The sequence below is a fragment of the Hesperophylax consimilis genome, chromosome 17 (genome assembly GCF_061612785.1).
Source record: "Hesperophylax consimilis isolate HC1 chromosome 17, BYU_Hcon_1.0, whole genome shotgun sequence".
Lineage (NCBI taxonomy): Eukaryota > Metazoa > Arthropoda > Insecta > Trichoptera > Limnephilidae > Hesperophylax > Hesperophylax consimilis.
In genome coordinates this window covers 15,574,080-15,595,404 of record NC_142852.1, presented here as the reverse complement: position 1 = coordinate 15,595,404, position 21,325 = coordinate 15,574,080, and the positions used below count along the sequence as shown (strand labels likewise).

Below are 21,325 nucleotides of genomic sequence, written 5' to 3'. Positions count from 1 at the left end.
GTTATTAATAAAACATATTTATTGACACGTATAATATTAATGACTTCGACGTTTTGCTAAGCAGATAGTATAATACAGGGTGTTCGGGGTTTTATTTATTTATTTATTGACGCCCTATTGGGCTTTTAAGTACATAACAATTACAAATTTCATTTTTAACTACAGTATAAAACAAACAATAGAAAATCGAAACAAAATAAAATGATTTCTCATACATTATTTACATTTAAAAAGTGGTGGACTAATTTGGCTTTAAATGTATTGGAGTTTAAATTAAATATGTCAGCGACATCACTTAGTTCATTGCCCAACCTATGTATTCTTTCTAACACAGAATTCGTAGCGAAGTTATTGTTGTAGAATCAAATATTCCGTCTAGTATATTTTGGAGGTATGTGTAAAGATAGCAAGTTTATAGTGTCAGGGCAGTCTAACCTTGAATGAACAATTTTATATAATAAAAGGAGATTAAATATTTTTCGCCTTTCAGATAATTTCGATAAGTTAAGTTTACTGCGTAAATTGACATAATTGATTTCAATAATAGGAAAACCAATTTTGAAATTAATAAAACGTAAAAAATTATTTTGAATTTTTTCAATTTGTAAACAATGAGAGTTGAAATGAGGACACCAAATGGTTGAATTGTATTCAACCTGACTTCTAACCAGAGACGTGTATATTAATTTTTTAGTTTTTATGTTATTAAAGACTTTAGCGATTCTGAGATAAATCCAAGCATTTGTAATCCCTTACTGGTAATTCTATTAATGTGATTCAAGAAGCGTAATTTGGAGTCAAAGATAACTCCAAGGTCATTGGGGTTAAAGTGCAAAAACTTCGTGAGGTAATTCTTCATGATGGTTGAAGTAAAAAAGATAAATAACTTAACTAATAACTAATTTTACGAAATTTCGTTGTTTTTCATCCATAGAAAATATTTTTTTTCCATGGAAATAAAAAACCTTGAAATATCGTTTTTTTAATATTTTTTACTTGATCATGTATGGATATTTATACAGGGGTATGTTGTAACGAGGGGAAGGGGATGGGAAAGAGAAAGGTGACATTTCAATCAGCGTTTAATCTGTATGGTGGTGTTATACCAGGGCAATACTGAAAGTATCTTATTACATATTATTATTTTAAATGAGTAAATTAATCAAATAAAACTTACTTGCGCACACGCCACACTGGGATTTGAACCCGCGACCTCCAGCTTGCAAGTCGAGAGCCTTAGCCCTCGAACACGGAGGATAGTTGTTTACTAGAAACATTTGACAGAGTGATAACAAACTAGACTCATGAATTGTCCTAAAACACGGCAAATTATTGAAAAATATGCTCAAACATCGAAAACATTGTAAGCTCTTGAAAAATATGCTCAAACATCGAAAACATTGTAAATTTTGAAAAATATGCTCAAACATCGAAAACATTGTAAATTATTGAAAAATATGCTCAAACATCGAAAACATTGTAAATTATTGAAAAATATGCTCAAACATCGAAAACATTGTATTATTGAAAAATATGTTAAAACATCTAAAACCCTATAAATTATTGAAAAATATGCTCAAACATCGAAAACATTGTAAATTATTGAAAAATATGCCGAAACATCGAAAACATTGTAAATTATTGAAAAATATGATCAAACATCGAAAACATTGTAAGTTCTTGACAAATATGCTCAAACATCGAAAACATTGTAAATTATTGAAAAATATGCTCAAACATCGAAAACATTGTATTATTGAAAAATATTTTAAAACATATAAAACCCTATAAATTATTGAAAAATATGCTCAAACATCGAAAACATTGTAAATTATTGAAAAATATGCCCAAACATCGAAAACATTGTAAATTATTGAAAAATATGATCAAACATCGAAAAAATTGTAAGTTCTTGAAAAATATGCTCAAACATCGAAAACATTGTAAATTATTGAAAAATATGCTCAAACATCGAAAACATTGTAAATTATTGAAAAATATTTTAAAACATATAAAACCCTATAAATTATTGAAAAATATGCTCAAACACCGAAAACATTGTAAATTATTGAAAAATATGCCCAAACATCGAAAACATTGTAAATTATTGAAAAATATGCTCAAACATCGAAAACATTGTGTGTTATTGAAAAACTTGCTTAGACATGGTGAATTGTCCTAAAACATGGCAAATTATTAAAAAATATGCTCAAACATCGAAAACATTGTAAATTATTGAAAAACTTGCTTAAATATGGTGATTGTCGTAAAACATTGGCCTTAAAGCCAGCCCTGAGCCGAACTGCGCCTGGCGCTAGTAAAAACCTCAAGGACGCTGATTAGGTATTAGATTTTGAGTTTCAATGGGTATTATCAACGCTTTTGTTCATTCGCTCCTTGGCGCCTTGGCTAGTCGGCGCCCGGAGAGGACTGCTCCAATTGCGCCTGTTCAATTGTAGGAAGAAAGACATTAGTATCTATTCGTACAATTATTTACACGTCATTTTTAAATTTTGAATACACAGAGAATACTTACTGATAAAAATTATTGATAATTTTTGAAAATCTCTTTAAATTTTTCGTAATCCGTTTAAAAACGGGATTGCAGGCCCTTAAATAATGAATTGATAGGTTTCCTAATAAACTTTTAGTAAAAAAACGAACGTACTAACTCGATGTTGAAACACGTGTTCATAAAAATCATAATATTCCCGCATTTTTTCATTATATATTATCAAGGAAAATGCAGGTTCGTGAACATGTGTTCCGAAATGTTATGAATTTACTAAAAAAATATCATGAAACGGCCTGCAATCCCGTTTTAACCGGATTACCAATAATTTGAAGAGATTTGTAATAAATAAGCAATACTCATTTTTCTCCGTGTACTATATTATAGGTGGGTTATGGCTTGTCTGAATTGTTGACACAATCAGTTCCAATGTTGAAAATGACATATTTACAATCACAGACAGACGACAATCGAAATAATAACCTATCCTACTTTTTTTCTTCTCATTTTTCGAGAAAATCGTACAATTACAAGATTGTACCGATAATTCAATCCAATATTGTATTGAAATAATTGAGTTTTTTACGGACAAAACTGTTTATTTATATTGATTTCGCTTTTGTACGGGCGCAAACAAATAATTTGTCTTAATATTGTAAACCAATACATTGCAAAAAGCGTATTTTAATAAAATTAATTAATTAACGCCATCTATGAACACGTAGATTATAGCAAACGTCGCGTTTAACCTTCAAGTAGAATTGTAAAATTTGTTTGAATTTTCTAATTGAGATGCAGAACATATTTTCGTGCGAGAGAGAGAGGGTTGAAAATTGCCATATTGCTGTTGAATGCTTCTAATACAAATGTATCATATTTTCTTTGTGGTCAGGTTTTAACATTAAGATTTGGGTATTGTAGAAAATAGTTTCGATTCAATTCGGATTGTTACTTTGTATAAGCGTGATAATCCTGTTAGTTTAACCCTGTTAGTTTAACCCTCTTAGTTACAGTGTAATATGTAACTTTAAGTAGACAATTTCGAAATTTTTCTTATTTAATATGTTTATTTTTCCGACTTTATGTCCGGGTTAATTCTTCCCCACAGGAAAAACTAAACCCTTCCACACACTTTTCCACAAATGATCATCTAGTCAATCAACGTTATGCAAGTGCATTATATAAGCATAATAAATACAAAACAATACAAGAACAACAACACGTCAACTCACCAGAGATCAAATGGGAAAATAATTCACCGACTCCAGATATTTTCATATCAGAGGGTTCGGCTCGGTAGAACTCCTAACAGGGCCTATAAATCCTACTGATTCCTCAATATAATTTTTTTTTAAATCTTTCGTAATCCTACATGTATTTAAAATGACTGATTTTTTTCATTTTTATATTTAAATTCTTTGACAGATTTAATAAGCCTAAATTTTGAATGAGAGAGCTAGGTATAATGCCATTAGCCGAAATAACAAATGGTAATATTTTTATGATCGGAGAATGCCAAATTCTTTTAATCGAATTTCCTAAATCTTTATACCTATATATATTTTTTAATATTATATACCACGATGACTATCATAATAATGATATATAAATATTATTATATATCATGATGACCTTCATAATACTGATATATAATTATTTTTATATTTCATTATAGTAATAGTGAATCCAAAATGAATTCTTAAGATGGAAGTAAATTTTAGAGTAAAGTTTAATAAGGAGTTCTCCATTAATGGAGTTTCCTGCAGTTACCCTTCTTTCAATAGTTTCAAGATCTTTATCATCTGTTCCATCTCTCGTTAACATATTTCCCAAATACAATTGGGAAAGTCATTCACCTTATTGCTTCACCAACCACTTTATAATTGCAACTATATTGCACACTGTTTTCGCACTCTCTCTCTCTCTTTTAAAAACCATGACTTTAGACTTACTTTCATTCATCATTAACTCATTCTTTACACATACTTCGTTCATCCTAGACACGAGAGACTGTATAGTACCTATAGGTTTATGTTCCACTCTGTTAGAAATCAGCACAAATACCTTAAATAACTTTTTACTTCGTGAACCTTCTAGCGTCTGTTAATATTTCGACCTACACCTTCAAACATTCAAACATTTATAGTTTTAGCCAATTTAAATACAGGGTTCTCCAATAAGAGGTGTTATTTTGATATTCAAAGAAAAATGCCGTTTTTTAATATAAATGTTCGAATGTTTATTTCATTAAAAAGAGAAAGGTATGCCGTTAATAGTGAAAAATAACATCAGTCAAATAACCACCACGACCACGCCTACAGGACCATATCCTTTTCATGAAATTTTCCATAACCAAAACGCAAAGTGGCTGCCTTATGTCCTCAATAGCCTCACGAATTCCATCTTTGAGGTCTTGAATCGACGCTGGGCTGTTGGCGTAGACCTTCTCTTTCACGTGGCTCCAAAGGAAGAAGTCGCAAGGTGTTAAATCACAAGATCTCGGTGGCCAATTGTGATCACCTCTTCGAGAGATAACACGGTCCGGAAACTTTTCCCGTAAAGATAAATGATTTCGTTGCTTGTGTGGCACGAAGCGCCGTCTTGTTGAAAGTACCTAAACGTTTTCCAGATCAATAACATCCAATTCCGGCCATAAAAAATCATTAATCATCTCTCGATAGCTCTTTGAATATCAAAATAACACATCTTATTGGAAAACCCTGTATAAAAGATGGGGTTGAATTAAATTTCTACATTATTGGCGCCAATGTCAGAAGTTTTAATAATTTCCAAAAAACACTCTAAACTAAAATCAAGAAACCAGGCCAATTCAAAAACACATGTCGGCAATCAAACATTAAATTTAAATAATGTTTACCCTCCATTCTGTAGACAAAACGAGTGGAGAAGGTTTTAAAATCGCATATCATTAAAGCTTACAACAATTTAATCTTAAATCTGCCAAATAATAATGAAAAAGGAATACCACAAGTGTCAAAATGGAGTATAGTGTTTATTTTGTTCTGTTGACATGCTGCGCTTTTTCCCATGTAAGTTTTTTCGTACTTTATAAAATCAAGTTTTGTTTTCTTTAAGTTGTTATGGGCAACCTAAGCAATAAGTTTTGTTTTAAAAAATATCATTTTTATCAATAGAACCCATCTTTTAGCGATTTTTTTGTAAAATGCTTATTTGATCTAGTGACATATTGTGTTTTTTTTCATGTAGATTGTGTTTTATTAAGTGAATTTTTATCTTCATTCTCAATAATGAAGGCAACCCAAGCAATATTATTGTTCTTATTTTTAACGTTAGAAAACCTGTATGTGATACGGTACAAAAGTTTCAACAAACCTGGAGTCAGTGAAATTATAATATTCTTGTGTTTTGTGTAGGTTGAAAGTAGAATGGACAAGAAAGTTGGTAAATTAGGCATCTGTTTATTCAGACCTGGTCACTAAACATAGCTAAAGCCATATATTTTACTATTAACAACGCACAACGGCCCGAAGCCATTAGGATTTTGGCACAACTTATTGGGATAGGAAAATTATTGTGAGGTTAGTTGTAAAGGAGAGACGAAAAAGATGGAGAAGATAGAGGTTTGGAAGTAGGTGCCTGGTTATTTAGATCTGTTTGCTAAATATAGCTAAAGCCATTTCAAGCAATGTTTTGATTACGAATAGTGGTCTCTCACTAGGACGACACTGGTTGTGTCCTGCTGATAGTCCTATTAGCTCCCTCCATATCTTTCTGTCTGAATTGCATCTCGGTTTTAACTATACCATTTTGTATTTCACATGTAAGCAAGCCTTACGAAAGTAAAAACTAATGGCTAACTTTGATTTTGGTTTGATCATATTTATTTGGACTTTATCATTAGTATTTTTTCAATATTATGGTACCTATAATATTATAGAAAATCACTTTATGATTCTTTATTTGAAAAAAGAACTGTTACATAAAATATGAATTTTATGGTTTTCAATTAAACAGGTAAGTACTTAAGTACCTACTTACAAATTTTAAGATTTCAGAGGAATTTTCTATTTAGATTTCTTAAAAGAGAAAAAAATTAGAAACATTATTTTTGGACGCCTTATACGTCCTGAGCCAAACTATTACGTCTTCAAATTACTGCGCCCTTTAGGTGATTTTTAAAAAAATTGGCGCTATAAAATTATCAACTTTTTATTATTAATTGTCGATCAGTCATCGTTCTGCTCTGATCTCTAATCAACTAAACACAATATCTCCGTTGCTATTAATAATTCCTTCATCGTATTATTTTATAATTGTACTTCACTTTATCTAAGACCACTGACGAAATTTGGCTTGATGTTTTTTTTTCTTTCATTTTTTCTCTACCTCTTTCAGTATCACGACCAGTTTAAATCCTTTATCTTCTAATCTGCTAGTGTCACGATCCCTTTGATTCGATTATTATCTTCTAATCTGTTAATCTAATGCTTTGTTTATCAACCTCTTTTAGTGTCGCGACCCCTTTTATTCCGTTATCTTCTAATCTGCTAATCGAATGCATTGTTTCTCAGCCTCTTTTAGTGTCACGACCCCTTTAATTCCGTTAACTTCTAATCTCTTTCAGTATCACGACCAGTTTAAATCCTTTATCTTCTAATCTGCTAGTGTCACGATCCCCTTGATTCGATTATTATCTTCTAATCTGTTAATCTAATGCTTTGTTTATCAACCTCTTTTAGTGTCGCGACCCCTTTTATTCCGTTATCTTCTAATCTGCTAATCGAATGCATTGTTTCTCAGCCTCTTTTAGTGTCACGACCCCTTTAATTCCGTTAACTTCTAATCTCTTTCAGTATCACGACCAGTTTAAATCCTTTATCTTCTAATCTGCTAGTGTCACGATCCCCTTGATTCGATTATTATCTTCTAATCTGTTAATCTAATGCTTTGTTTATCAACCTCTTTTAGTGTCGCGACCCCTTTTATTCCGTTATCTTCTAATCTGCTAATCGAATGCATTGTTTCTCAGCCTCTTTTAGTGTCACGACCCCTTTAATTCCGTTAACTTCTAATCTCTTTCAGTATCACGACCAGTTTAAATCCTTTATCTTCTAATCTGCTAGTGTCACGATCCCCTTGATTCGATTATTATCTTCTAATCTGTTAATCTAATGCTTTGTTTATCAACCTCTTTTAGTGTCGCGACCCCTTTTATTCCGTTATCTTCTAATCTGCTAATCGAATGCATTGTTTCTCAGCCTTTTTTAGTGTCACGACCCCTTTAATTCCGTTAACTTCTAATCTCTTTCAGTATCACGACCAGTTTAAATCCTTTATCTTCTAATCTGCTAGTGTCACGATCCCCTTGATTCGATTATTATCTTCTAATCTGTTAATCTAATGCTTTGTTTATCAACCTCTTTTAGTGTCGTGACCCCTTTTATTCCGTTATCTTCTAATCTGCTAATCGAATGCATTGTTTCTCAGCCTCTTTTAGTGTCGCGACCCCTTTAATTCCGTTAACTTCTAATCTCTTTCAGTATCACGACCAGTTTAAATCCTTTATCTTCTAATCTGCTAGTGTCACGATCCCTTTGATTCGATTATTATCTTCTAATCTGTTAATCTAATGCTTTGTTTATCAACCTCTTTTAGTGTCGCGACCCCTTTTATTCCGTTATCTTCTAATCTGCTAATCGAATGCATTGTTTCTCAGCCTCTTTTAGTGTCGCGACCCCTTTTATTCCGTTATCTTCTAATCTGCTAATCGAATGCATTGTTTCTCAGCCTCTTTTAGTGTCGCGACCCCTTTTATTCCGTTATCTTCTAATCTGCTAATCGAATGCATTGTTTCTCAGCCTCTTTTAGTGTCGCGACCCCTTTTATTCCCTTATCTTCTAATCTGCTAATCGAATGCATTGTTTCTCAGCCTCTTTTAGTGTCACGACCCCTTTAATTTCCTTATCTTCTAATCTGCTAGTCGAATGCTTTGTTTCGCACCCTTTTTTAGTGTCATGACCCCTTTTATTACCCTTTCTTCTAATCTACTAATTAATGCATTGTTTCTCAACCTCTTTTAGTGTCACGACCACTTTTATTCCCCTTTCTTCTAATCTACTAATTAATACATTGTTTCTCAACCTCCAAACCTCAAAACTCAAAAATTTAAGCTTATACTTATGGAATTCAATACTTCGTTTGTGTGAAAGCACTATGAAACAATACTTGATACTAACTCCTACTCTGTGGCGACATTGAAGGTTATAAATTCGTTCAACATAAATGGAACTGTGACGTTAACTTTATGTTGAACGAATTAATTTAAAGTTGTTATGAAAGAAGTGACATGAAGAAGTAACCATATGTTACTTATACCAGGGTGGGAAAGCAGTGGATAGCTTTCAGTCATCTCGAATTCACCAAATACATCTCCGTTGCTATTAACAATTCCCATTATCGTAGTATATTTAAATGTATTCTATCTGTTCACTTAGTCAGCAATTTTAATATAATTGTCATTCATTTTATCCAAGATCATTGACGAAACGCGACTCGGTATTGGAACAGTTGGTCAAATATTTGGTAGAGCGACTCATAGCCAAGGTTTGAACAATCGATCAAATCAATAATAAATGTGGTCTGGTAGTGTTTGTTACGAAATTATCATAGGTGTTTAAATATTATCTGCTAGGAATAGTGGATTGCGGTCAAAATGTGTTTACCTGTTGCATTAGATCATCGTTTCTCAAATAGGGGGTCGCGACCTCTACTCAGGGCCTACGACATCTTTGGAAATACTATTTTTAGGAAAGATCCAACAGTCATGATGGAAAGGTCAAAAGGTCTTCCTCAACCAGCTTCTCCGAATCCGGCCTACCACACAGTTGGTGGACAAACGCATCCACCTCCAAGATCCGGATAAACCTTCAAAAACCACTTGGGGTGACCCATGTCAGAGGTGTTGGTTTTCTAATAAATGGTACCCGGGGTGGCGGTACCCATTGAAAGTGGAATCAATGTTTTCAAAGCGTTTCGTTACTCGGTTTCCGTATTCACCGTCGTGGAGGCCAAAACTCATCGAAATTAACAATCTTAGATAAAAATGCTATCTGTTTTATAAATGTAAGCCGATGTAACTATTAGTAGTTAGTAATTTATTCACATTCAGCACATCGTTTCACGGTAGTATATATTATCATACAGAAACGTTAAAATATATTGTGAGGACGTCGAAAAGATATTTATGACTTTATGTATGGATTTTAAAGGGGTCGTGACACTAAAAGAGGTTGAGAAACAATTCATTAGATTAGAAGAAAGGGGAGTTAAAGGGGTTGTGACACTAAAACAGATTAAAAAACGATGTATTAGATTAGCAGATTAGAAGAAAAAGGCATTGAAGGGGTCGTGACACTAAAAAAGGTAAAGAAACGATGTATTAGATTAGCAGATTAGAAGAAAAAGGCATTGAAGGGGTCGTGACACTAAAAAGGGTAAAGAAACGATGTATTAGATTAGCAGATTAGAAGAAAAAGGATTTAAAGGGGTCGTGACACTAAAACAGATTAAGAAACGATGTATTAGATTAGCAGATTAGAAGAAAAAGGCATTGAAGGGGTCGTGACACTAAAAAAGGTAAAGAAACGATGTATTAGATTAGCAGATTAGAAGAAAGGGGAATTAAAGGAGTCGTGACACTAAAAGATGTTAAGAAACGATGTATTAGATTGGCAGATTAGAAGAAAAAGGAATTAAAGGGGTCGTGACACTAAAAGAGATTGAGAAACAATGCATTACATTAGCAGATTAGAAGAAAAAGGAAATTAAAAAAAAAAAAAAAAAAATTCCACACACAAACTTTGATACTTTCGATTTCATGTAATATTTTTCATGGATAGGATAGAGCTTTAACTGTTTTTGCTGTAAAAATCCATTTGAGTTCTTAACTAATCGAGCGGTTGGCTGTTAACATATAAGTATTTTGCTACATTTTCTGACTCAGCGGGGGTGCTCAGTTTCACGGGGAGAGGTTTATCTGTATCTTGGCGGCAAATGCGTTTGCTCACCTGCTGAGATTTTTTTTCCCTCGGGGTCTCTGTGTGGAGCTAACTTAAAATATTTTTTTTTTCCATATTACTTCATTAATAATTTCTCAAAATATTTATATGGAAATGAGTAAAACTGATTACTGTGGTTTAAAGCCAATAAATTTACCTAGATTTTTCCGTTTTTCCCATATGTTTAGGTTCTAGAAATATCGCACATTATGTCAAGCGATCGCTCAAAATGTTTTTGCAAACTTGGCGTAATGGTTGAGATTTATTTTTGCACCAAAGGATGTACACCAACAAAAATTACATTTTAACTAGAGCAATATATATTTTTTTTTAAAAAGAAAAAATATAGTTTGGGTGAAGTAAAAACAAGAGATTCAACAAATTTAGCGAAATTCTCTGGGATATCGCTTGCTTTTGAAAGTTTAATTGCTTGCGTCAATTTATAAAACGGTTTAAAAATAAACAAATGATTTTTCTGCTTAAATATCGCAATAGGTACAATTATTCAGATAATATTAATATATATTAAAAACCTTGAAAAATAGTTTTTTACAAACACTTGATAAATTATTATAAGCATAAAGTAAAAGTAATATAAGTAAAAATAAATAACAGATATTTTCAATTTGTATCGATATTTTGGGCGAGTAATTAATGCTTATAATAATTTGTTATCCTTTGTGCTATGCATAGAAAACTTGTCTTATAAACATTAGTTTATCATTAAAATATAAAAATTTGATACTTCACCCAAAAAGCCCTTAAAAATTGCCCTGCATGTAGAGTGCAGACAGTTATGGAACCTTTCAAAAACCCTTTGGTATAGTTTAATCTTACTTTGTAGAAAACTCAACAGTATTTATCATTGATTCCAGGGATTTGTGGTGCCAATGAGCTTTCACAAGCAAACGGAGCTGATTCAACCTTCCTTGGACATCCTCGCCCAAACTCTTGAAGTTGCTACCACAACAGAAGCGTCCAACTACCAATTCGTCGGAATCGACCCCCACATATCTGGATTCCTCAAACCTCCGATGCCAACACCTGCAGGGCTCACTAGGCTACCGGGACAGTTTCAAAACGTCTTTGATGTCCTCCAAGAGTATGTTAAAGATCCTGGTGAACAGAATTCAACAGACATAATAGATTCAAAAGATCTAAATGGACAGAATTCAACAGTCATAATTGATTCAAAAGATCTAAATGGACAGAATTCAACAGTCATAATAGATTCAAAAGATCTAAATGGACAGAATTCAACAGTCATAATAGATTCAAAAGATCTAAATGGACAGAATCCAACAGTCATAATAGATTCAAAAGATCTAAATGGACAGAATTCAACAGTCATAATTGATTCAAAAGATCAAAATGGAAAGAATTCAACAGTCACAATTGATTCCAAATATGAAATTGGACATAATTCAACAAGTATGGAGTTAAAAAATCAAAATAGTCAGAATTCTACAGTCCCAATCGATTCAAAAGACCTAAATAACGAGAATTCAATAGACACAAATGATCCACAGCATAAAAATAGCCAGAACGTAACAGACATAATTGATTCACAGAATTCAACAGTTGCGTTTGATTACAAAGATAAAATTGGACAGAATTCAACAAATATTGAATCAAAATATGAAAGTGACTATTATTCAACAATCGTATTTAATTCAAAAGATCTAAATCAGCATAATGCAACAAGCACAAATAATTTACAAAATCAAGATGGTCAGAAATCAACGGACAAAAATAGTTCAATAGATGAAACTAGACGTATTTCAACAGTCACAATTGATTCAATAGATCAAGATATAGTTAATTCAACAACAGGAACATCAAATAAAACTCTGCAACCTTTGGATGCAAAAAATCCGTTTGTTGTAGACGATTTAACCAATAGTGATGCTAATAAAGAAAATAATACCAACACCACTCAACGTATTACATATAATATCACTGAAGAAGAAGATGATTACGTGTTCCCAAAAATGACTTTGGAACAATGGTTGAATATGGCAGGAGATTTACAAAAAGTTATTCAAAATGAAACCGCAGCTCCAACAGATGCAACAGATCTGGTAACGGCCAATGTTAGAGATCAAATTTATGTAGCATCACTTAGTGATGCCGATTTACTTACTGCAGGAATCAATTCCACCAAGTATCTTGCTGAGTTACCTCTCACGCTGTCTTTAAGAACAACTCTTGACGATTCAGCAAATAATTTAAATAGTTCTACAACAGTGTTTATCGATGGCACAGATGGAAATGTTTTCAACTTACCATTTGCGCAAAATATTAATGAAAATTTTACAGCTTATGGCCAAATTACAGTGACGACAGTATCACCAGAATTATCAGACGATTCACTGAGGAAGTTGATATCAACTGAAGGAATAACGAATCAAACCAAAAATGATAATAGTTTAGCAATCACAGATATTATATGGGAAGAAAGTGTGATTTCTCCCACAGTTTTGATAAGTGAAAATAATTATACGCATGGTGGTGAATATTTTGCGGCTCCTTATCCAGTTAGAACTGTGAATATTACCGAAGGATCTGTTGTAGGAGCTATTAAAAGTACTATAATGACACCCAACCAGAATGTGTCAGCAGCATCTGGAGTTTCAGAAATCAACTCAATTGAGACTGTACCGACAAACGGTACAGCATTGAATGATTCTTCAGCCGCAGTTACAGAGAAAATGAACCCGTTTCAAAATAATGACTCATTGGAAACTACATCAGCATCAACTTTGAGTCCAGGAATCTTTTTTCCAGTCAACGTTTTACCAGGAGAACTAGTTGACAAGTCAAGTAACTCTACTCTTACAACGGTAAGTACAAAAGATACAATTCTTGGTGGAATGAGTATGATCACCGTTTCTTTACCAGTAACGAACGATACAATGGAAACACACTTGGGTCCAAATATATCCACTCCATCTATTCCATTCCATTTATCAAGTCTCACAGCAGACGTGTTGGACGCAATTGATTTAGATCACTTATCAACCCACACTATTGAGCCAACCAAACAAAACGAAACAGTTTTAAATCCCATTAATCATATTCCTGCTGAAATGTATCCAAATCTAGATGAAATGAAAGCACAATTCATAGTAGATGCGGAAGAAATTCCTCTCAAATCACAGACAGAAGTTTCTCAAGGTGTTTTATCGACACTCGCTCAAAATACAACAGCTAACGCCACGTCAACTCCTGTAATAGCTGAGTCTGTTATTGAACAACTCAAACTATCATCTCTTACACAACCAGATGATTTGACCACAATAGCTACAGTATCTGAAATTATAGTTACGTCACAATATATAAATCTTCCTACAAGATATCCATTTACGAATACAGTCGATGCTTCAGGTATCATACACATATCCACATCGAATTCTAAGCCAGAAGCTGTAATTTCAGAAAATGGATCACCTATATTAGAAAACATAAAATTAGCTAAACTTTCACAAAATAATTTAGATGACATGCAAGGTACAACACTTAGTCAGTTATCAAATGTTTCAGATCCAGAAAAAATCTATTACCTCGTTAAGTCTGATTTGGTTGAACATCCTACAGAATCAGAAGATATAAATGTAGACTCATTTGAACATCCTTTAGAACATTTCTTGATACCAATTACTTATACATCAAATGAAATCAAAACCTCAATTGATGAAACAACGCCGGTATCACAGTTGACAGTTATACCGCTTCAACCATTTGATTCAACATCTAATTTACCTGAAACCTCAACATCAACATCCGTTTTAGAATCAGGAAATATTTCACATCCCTCTATAAAGAGTCCTGTTCCTAATGCTGGAGTATCACCTAGTATTTACACAAACAATTCTTCGAGTGATACCGTTCAAAGTACTGAACGAGAAATAGCTTCAGTATCAATAGACATTAACAAAAATAACTCACGCTTAGCCAGTGACTTGACTACTTTAGACAATTTTCACACTCAAAAAGACGAACCAGCAATCGTATCCAATCCTGACACAGACAACTACTACAACACCAGATACACACCAGAGACAAAAACAGACAGAGTTTTAACCATTAATGATAATTCGACTGTAAAACTTTACCCAACTTTACCAGAACAGGTTTTTACTGCCAATGACACACAATCAACTACCAACAATACTGAATTTATGTCTGTTGCTAATAGACCAATCGATTATTCAGTTAATAATCTCGCACCAGAAATATCAACATTGAATTATAATGTTGTTGAAAATACTAATAAAACACTGCCATTTTTCACAGTCAGCAGTACTGTTGTTGATCCTTTTGTGTCAAATCCTCAAAATATTTCCGAAAGTAACGATCTGTCAAATGTTTACTTAGAAAGGGAAAATGTTTTGGACACAAGTCTTTTCCTGATAAATAGAAAACCTTTTGACCCAAATAAGACTTTCGACACCGTTCCATCTATTTCTGAAACAGAAAATGACTTTTCTTTTAATCATTCAATTCCAACAAATGAAGAGGACGGTCCTTTACGCATTCCTCTGATGATTCCAAACTCTGCGTACGTTCCTTTATCTGATGATCATCCTGAAATAGAGTCCACATTTACTCCACTTATCGAAAATAATGCAAGTGTGATTTTGGGATTAGAAAATGCATCGATAATAAGTAGCAATTCAAAAATTAGCCCTGAAATAACCTCTGGAATTGACATGGTAAAAGAATCAATAGAACCTTATTTAAAAAATAATACCTTGACTTCTCTCAGTAATCCAGAATCCATTCCAAAATCAATTGATTCAAATAATAGCAGCTCGGGATTTTCAGGATATGATGCCAATTTGCCATCACAACATTTAACAAATACGTCAGTTTCGACAATTTCAAGTACTTTGAACATTTCTGCTGATCTTGAATCTAATGTAAACCTGACTCCATTACTAAATCAGAATATTCAAGTTGATGACACAAACGTTTTTTCAGTATATAACCCTAGTACCATAGGAGTTATATCTGTGAATGGTCCAATATTGATTTCTGAAGCTACAGTTGATTATAATACTGCTTTTATAAACTCTGAAAGACATCATGATTCTATACCAAATCCAGCTTTGATCAATAATGTTTCTTATAAAAACTTAGACCCACCACTTGTATCAGTTTATCAGCTGGTAAATCAAAACTCTGAAATGGTTAATGATGAATCTATTGTTAAAGAAAATCTTAGCCACGCAGCAGTATCAACTGAAACTATTGCAGAATCACTAAACCTTTTGCCAAAATCAGTAATTCCAGAGATCATTGTAGACTCTACGCATTTAGACACAAATATTTCACCTCCAATACAAATAACACCTTATTCATATAATAGCAACAACCATTTATTAAAAGTACCTTTTAATCCAGAGGCCACTATTCGGTTCACTCGTGTAAACAATTTTATACATGGTGATGTAAATTCTGATGCACCTGCCAATGTTTCGTCAGCTAATAACGAGTCTATATTAGACTCATTGCACGAAATAAACAATGATTCTTCTGAAATTAAACAGCTACAAACTATTACAACATCTTCAAATGGAACTGTAATATTAACACCAGAAAATGAAACAAATTCCAGACCAGCAATAATTAATTCGACAACCTTAGCAGATGAACCAACAAATACAAAAAACGCAACCGATTTAACAGTGATAAATGATAATATCGAACCCGAAAGTATTAACAAAACTCCGACAGCTAAAAATTATTTTAAAACTTTCGGAGATACCGTAGTGAAAAGCTTTCACTCGATGACAAAAGTTTTTCGGCCTTCTGAAAGCAGTAAAACAAATATTTCAGAAGATGGGTTACAAAATACAACAGATTTTGCGATTTTAGATAACACAGATTCAGTTCAAATTCAATTTGAAACATTACCAGGTACACTAACAATCAATGATAGTCCTCCAATACCTAATGTTACCAACACTTCGACAACAAACCCTGATCTTAGTGATTCTTATATTAACCAAAATACTCATATTACCCAGCCAAATACAGTGATAAATACTGCTATATATACTGTTGGTGTTTTAGATACTCAATTACGAAATTTATCTAATGAAACTGTTCAGTTTCCTTCAACAACTAACGAAGCTATATTACTTCCAACAACCACAGTAAATACTAACTATACCAGTAACTTTATATATCAAAAGACAATCACTTCAAATTCAGACATAATTCAAAAGAATTCTACTGAACCTACTGTCGAAATTCCTCACCAACCAATTTTTATCCAAAATTACGATGAAAATATAATGGTGGATTTAACAAACATATCAGATCAAGACTCATTTACAAACATTCCCGCTGCAACAGTATATGATAAAATCAATCCAGAAGACACCATAATTGCTGCAGTACTAAAAAAAGAACAAGTTAACATTTCAGAATATCCAAAGACAATTACAACACCAATTCAAATTAGCGGTCTAAATTATGAAACCACGCCGTTTCCAGTGGTAATGGTTGCCAATAATCCACTTCAAACTTTTGACCAACGAGTGACAGAGTTCCTCTTGAACCACAATATCATAACTACAACTACAAAGCCAGATGTTACACAATTAGACGATAATAACGCTTTTTCACATGTTGAAAATATATATCCAACCTTGCAGTCAGTTGAAACACCAATATATATTTATAATGACGTAGAAACTATATCTAAAACTTTGCCTGATCATCAAATGCCAAAAACTTTCGCAGGATCACAACCTACACACAAAATATCACATAGTTTTGAAAAACCTTCCAATCGAATTGCAGAAACCAATTCAGCATCATTTGGAAAAGAACCAATCATTTTTAATCCAAATTACGTTGGACCATCTGAAAACGTTCCTGCAACGGATATTCAAAATTCACAACAAGTTGAAAATTTGTCTCCCTATTATCCATCAAATTTCGCGGTGGTTGAACCGCCAAATATTTTGAATGTCAATTCTGTAGGACCTTCTTTTATCGTCCCCAAAATAGTTGTTACGAATTCACCACAAATAGAAAATTTAACAACTTTTTCACCTGCAAATTTAGCAAATGAATCACAACCCATTTTGAATCCCAACTATGTTGGCTTCTCTGAAAACGCTCCTACAACAATTGTCTCAAATTTACAAACTGTACAAAATATGTATTTGTTGCCAGCAGTAAGCGAATCAGTTGTCGAACCAGCAATTAATTTTATCCCAAGATTTGTTGAACCTTCTTCCAACGCTCCTGAAAAAGCCAGTCATAATTTACAGATGGTAGAGAACATGAATCATTTTTCACATGAAAATGAAAATGTTGTCGAACAACAAACAGTTTTGAAATCAAGTTATGCTGAACTTCCTCTGAATACTCAAGCAACAGATGTACAAACGTATCCAGTTTTTGAAAATTTAGACAATGATTCACAAACTACTCAAATATTAAACGCAGAGCGTCTTCCAATTTCGCCTTTAATAAAATTTTCAAATTCTTCGAAGGAAGATGAACTTGTACATCAGACTTTTTCAACAAATTCAGCAGATTCTGCATCACCAATTACTTTGATTTCTGATATCATTGCACCTGCTCCAAACACATCTAGTTTAAAAGTACTTAGTCCATTTGTTTCTGACAACTTTCCTTCAAATTTGATAACTGATTCAGTAACAAATAATCACTTTATGGTTAAAAATGTTTCTTCACTTCCTCCATCGAATTCAGAAAACGCATATTATCTTGACTTTGGAAAAGTAGAAAACCTTACTACCGTAGAACAAAGTTCAAAGATTCCAACAATTTCACCAAATTCAACTTCTATTTTAAATCCTCAAATATCTAATTCATCATTTACACCGTCTAAAATATCTCCAATATTATTAAATGATTTCAAAACGTCTGATTTAAGCACAAATGTAAAAAATGCACCTGATTCTGATGTGTTTCCGTTAGATTCTTATGAAAATAAAATTAATTTAAATAATTCAGAAATTCCAGCTGATCTTTTCAATGTTTTTAGCGGATAAATTTAATTTTGTTTTTTTATTAGAGAAACAAAAAATAATCTTTTAAAGGTTGTCAAAAGTGGAGTTCACACTTTCGCTAACTCATCAAAGTTTTGATGTCCTATCATCTGACAATCCTACAACATGTCCACTTTTAATTTTAATTTTCAAGCCCATCGCATTTGAATATTTTACAACACTGATCCTCTGATGTTCATCTTTATCTTGTATGATCCATTTTCTAGTGACTTCGTTATTCCGCGGTAGGTCCACAAAAAAGTACCATAAAGTATAAGCTTGCAGTAACTAACTGTTTATTTAATGGAAAAAAATGTATTTTTTGTAGTCCACAGAATTTAAAAAAAATACCATTCACTTTCTGTATTCAAATTAGAAATTATTTGGTTTACTTTTTAGAAATATATTTTTACAGCCCTCTTTACAAATTTAATTGATTGACGTGTGACAAAAATGAAACCCATTATTAAAATAAGTTTGATAATATTTTTTAAGTTACATATTTATTAATTTTTAATGTGAATGCGTTTATATACAATATTATTAGGAATAATGTAATTATTCTTATTTCTAAATACAATTTTTAAAACAAATCATTTTGCCTATTATTATAAGATTATTATTAAATGTTGTCTTTTTAAAATTAAAAGCTAGTGCTTGGTGCTTAAAAACTTTGTAAAAACTCAAAAAAACCACTACGCAATGAAGTAAATATAACTTAAAAAAACTGTCATACAGCTTAGGACATTTTATTTTTAAATTACTTTGTATATGTTAGATTATAGCAGAAAACAACTATTTAAGCAACTGGAAATAAAAAATAAAAACATTTTGATTGCTATTTTGTTGAAATGGCGGATAATTAGATGTTTTTTTCTTCATGCCATGTTTTGATAAAATAGGTTTTTAAACTGGTTGTTTTAATATTTATTTTTTAATAAAACCTAAGCGAAGAACCTATTTTAGATTCTTAGGTTCATATTTTGGGTTAAAAAAGAGAATAAAAAACTAACCTTAAAACTGTCACGTCGATAACAATGATCGCTGATCAATTTTAATTTAAACGAAATAACTATTAAAATCAATTTACACTGAAAAATTGACTTTTAATTATAACCTAACAGATGCAAAGTATTTTTTTTATGTGCGTGTTTTTTACCGAGACCCATTTTTTTGCATATTAACAGAAGTAAAAAAGTATTTAAAAACTTGTTTCGAATTGCACATCACTATTCCAACCCCATGAATAATCCCGTTATGACTTTATCTATGGATATCGCCCATTGTTCCATCATAAATCTGACATTTGCCAAATGTGCAGATAGTAGAAATATTTTTGCTTGTTATCAATTAAAGGCAGATCGCAGTAGTTGTCGTAATGGATCTATCTATTTCAAACACATCGATAGCCAAGATTAAGACGGAACCTTGCTCTGATGGAGAAGACGAAGCGGAACCCACTGGAGAAGATGTCGAAACTCAACCTCCCAATGTAGTGAATGAACGCTTGGAGTTTTTAGATGCTCGTGGCCCACAAAATCATGATTCAATCGACTCAAATGTACCAATTATCAAGTCTGAACCTTTGGAACTTGATGAAGGAAGTGACACGACTACCCATATGGAAATAGAAGTTGACATTTCAGGTTTTCAGAGGGAATCTTTGGAGCAATCTCATTCTACAGGTAACAACATTGCACGGAATAGTGATAAAATTATTTACCTACTGCCGCAATTTTAGGCACAGATTATGAAAATTATACCTTGTTTCAGCAATTGCAACAAGAAACATCTATTTACACGCACAAAATAGGTCATTAGTTCGGCAAACGTCACATTTTTACTAATTAAGTTGGAACTTTATTGAAAGTGTTTTGAACAAATTTTTGGGAATTATGGCGATGCCATAGGTAGTAATGCAAAATCATGTGTTTTTGGTTTGAGAATTTGGTCGCCTAGAAATGTTTCAAGTGCTTTAATTAAATACTGCGAGTAGAATACATCTTGGTCTTTGAAATAATCGAGTATTTTTTTAGATAAGTCTTTTTTTAAGCCCAGAAAAAAATTATGTATAAGGCCTATGAAAACTGCTTTAAATTTCAAAATCTCTTACTTACGAACCCATTTTCGGTTATGACTTTATTGTATAATGTGGCAAATTAAGTTATTTATAAAATGATCGAAAAAAAATCAATATTTATGCCTGAACTTCCACAAAATATAATAAAATGCACTTTTTGGCCATGTTTTTTTTCTTGCATAAATCAAAACAGGCGGATGGTGCTAACCGGGAATTTAAACCTTATCGCCATTTACGTAAGGGTTGTTATTGATAGCGGCTCAATTTAAAATATTACACGACGTAGTGCATCGCCTTAAGAAGTATGCAAAGTACTAGGTAACGTAGCGAGAGTCGACTCGAACCCAGTAGTCATCTACTCACACAGATGCCTTGCTTGCATATAGCGTTTGTGAAACTTATTATACGACCTCATTAAAGAAAATTTCAGTAAAAATGTACAGTAAAAACACACGCTGTAAACCTTTCAAATATTCAAATCCAAAAACAATTAATATGTATAAGACCGAAGGCTGTTTCTCAGTGTCGTAGCTGTCGGGAGTGAATAAATATATGCACCAATACACACAATCCTAAATATGTGCTGTTCTACTCTAATTTTGAGACCTACTCGATTCATTGTTTTTTAGTGAGCCACACTTTCATAGTAGTTATTTTA

General features: G+C 32.5%; 1 long non-coding RNA gene across 1 annotated transcript; it reads left to right on the top strand.

Moving 5' to 3' along the window:
- The first annotated feature begins 5,406 nt into the window (after positions 1-5,406).
- Positions 5,407-19,449, top strand: LOC149416089 (uncharacterized). The gene is made up of 2 exons (XR_016303519.1): positions 5,407-5,562; positions 11,427-19,449. It is a non-coding gene; the product is annotated as an uncharacterized LOC149416089 (long non-coding RNA).
- The last annotated feature ends 1,876 nt before the right edge of the window (positions 19,450-21,325 follow it).